The sequence below is a fragment of the Athene cunicularia genome (assembly GCF_003259725.1).
Source record: "Athene cunicularia isolate RWA chromosome 1 unlocalized genomic scaffold, athCun1 chr1_part1, whole genome shotgun sequence".
Taxonomy (NCBI): domain Eukaryota; kingdom Metazoa; phylum Chordata; class Aves; order Strigiformes; family Strigidae; genus Athene; species Athene cunicularia.
Window position 1 is genome coordinate 90,941,301 of NW_020799091.1, and position 2,323 is coordinate 90,943,623.

At 43.6% G+C, this 2,323-nt stretch overlaps 1 long non-coding RNA gene across 1 annotated transcript; it reads left to right on the forward strand.

Annotated features, from left to right (window-relative positions):
• The first annotated feature begins 526 nt into the window (after window positions 1-526).
• Window positions 527-1,875, forward strand: LOC113481910. The gene is made up of 3 exons (XR_003398744.1): window positions 527-774; window positions 868-1,089; window positions 1,208-1,875. It is a non-coding gene; the product is annotated as an uncharacterized LOC113481910 (long non-coding RNA).
• The last annotated feature ends 448 nt before the right edge of the window (window positions 1,876-2,323 follow it).

Genomic DNA, 2,323 nt, shown 5'->3' on the forward strand with positions numbered 1-2,323 from the left:
TGATTTTGGGCACTGAGTCTGGGAATTGCACCACCCTGGGGAGGGGGAGGCTGGGTGCGAGGACAGCCCTGGTGGGGAATCTGGATGAGGGGATGCCATGGGGTGATGCTGCAGGAAGACGGCCAGGGGAAACTGCAGGGATGAGCTCTGGTGTTTCATAACCGCGGCTGTTAAGAGGTTTGCTGTCGTAAAGTTCTCCCCACTGAAGCTGAGCTGCATAAACTGTTGGATAATCTGTGTTGAGGCTTTTCCTCCCTGGCAGGAGAGCTGCTGGATGTCAGCCACATGAGTGTTTCATACTTGCAAACCTCTACTTTGATTCCCAAATTCAGCTGCTCAAAATTCTGCCAATTTGCAAACAAAAAATTGGGGTGTTTTTTGAATGGCTTATTACTAGAAAAATCCTCTTGCCTTTTTTTTTTTTTTTTAAATTGCCAAAAATTGCAAAGAATGTTTCATTTCTCCTGAAACAAGCAAAAAGCATCCTTTTTGTGTTTTGGAGGTTTTTTTTCTTGTTTCCTCTGAAATGGGGGATTTCAATTTTTCAATTGCAGCTGTCCCATGACTTATTTTTCTCTCCAGGGGTCAGAGGCTGGGATGGAGTTACCTTCCCAGAAGGTTGTCTGAGGATCAGCACACCCAACTCCATTACACTCCTGCAGAAGTATCACTGGAGACCTTCTCAAGGCATCATTCGACAGAAAGCAAGTAATGTGCTCACGTCAGCTGTCTTCCCTTTCATCTGACGCTGCAACAACTCTTCAGAAAATCAGGGTAATTAATGTAGCTCTGTCTTGTCCTGCCTAACAGTTTGCATTGTGCTTGCCACGTGCTAAGAGCCTTCTGCCTGATTTCTGGTTAGTGTAGAAGGAAGGGAGAGAGGGAAGCAAGAAAGACCAAAAGCAAAGTGATGCTGTGCAGAAGATCTGAGGCTGCGTCCAGGCTCCCCACCACAGCCCCACAGAGAGGCACAGCCCCATGTGTGTGGGGGCCGGCCACGGGGATGCTCAGGGCCCATCTGCCTTGGAAGACAAGTCCCGGGAGTCAAGCAATGGGATTAAGAAGTCAGCCAGACATGCTGTCCACTGGGTAAAATTAGTCCCTGCTAAAGCATTTCTTAATCCTCGGTGCAACTGAGATAATCTAAGCACAGATTAACCTGGTCCAGCTGGATTTAAGATCCCCGCTCCCCATTTATTTTTGGCAGGAAGAGACTACTACTGCTCTGGTGCCTTGTCAGATGTTCGCACACCAAACCCCACTCAGGAGAACAGGATGCGAAAGCTCAGTGTAGTAGATTCATCTTACAACAGAGGTCCCAAATCCTACAGTTTTATTACAAATTTTGTGATTTAGGGTCATGTTTTGTTCCCAGGGCCCTGTTTCTCAGATTACTCTGATTGCGTAATATGCCATCTTTTCACTTCCAACAGAAAAAAACAAAACAAAACCCCCCCAAAAAAAACCAACCAACATTTTCGGCCCTCAAAATGCAAAGAAAATGTCAATGTAAAATTGTCTTCAAGAAGGCCCTTCCCTATGGCTTTTCCCTGGGGTAAGTCAGTGACTAGCTCAGGGAATGATCTCCATCAGCCTTTCACACAGCAATATTTGAAAAACTACAGATTTTAGGGAGAAAAAAAATACTACTTCATTTCACAGGTCTCCTTTTTACTTTCTCAGCTGGAGGTCTATATGCAACTGGGACTGGACATGGGAGCTAAAGGCCATTCCACTTTTAGGATCTCCCTGCTGCAGTGTCTGGAGTTCTTTAAGTGAAAGTATCAGTGAAAGCCCGTTGGGTTTGTAAAGCTTTGAGAATGTTCCTATTATTCTTAGATATTGCAAAAGCTTGTTTTTCAAAATAAAATGAAATCTTTGCCAGAATTTCATAGTCTGCCTTTATGTAAGAGAGGAAAGGAAGAGCGTAGGGAATGTTAAAAGTTTAAACTGGTATTCCCAGACCTTTAAAACAGCTCTGTTTCCTTTTTTTTTTTTTTTTTTTTTTTTTTTTTTTTTTTTTTTTTTTTTTTTTTTTAAAGAAAGATCTAATTTTCAGTCTCTCAACCATTTCTGGATCGTTTTAAGGTAGCAAGAGCACCGTGGCAATGACTCACATTACTGCATTTCAATAGATCCCTTTGTCATCTCCAATATAAGACACTTTGCCTTTTGGCTGAAATGTAATTTTCTCACAGGCACACATATGTATGCACGTGTGTATCTGTGTCTCTGCATAGAAATTGTACACTGTGAGAAAAAGCCGGGTGCGGGATTCCCTTGAAGCTGGTGCCTCCAACGTGCTGTGTTGAGGGGCAGAGGG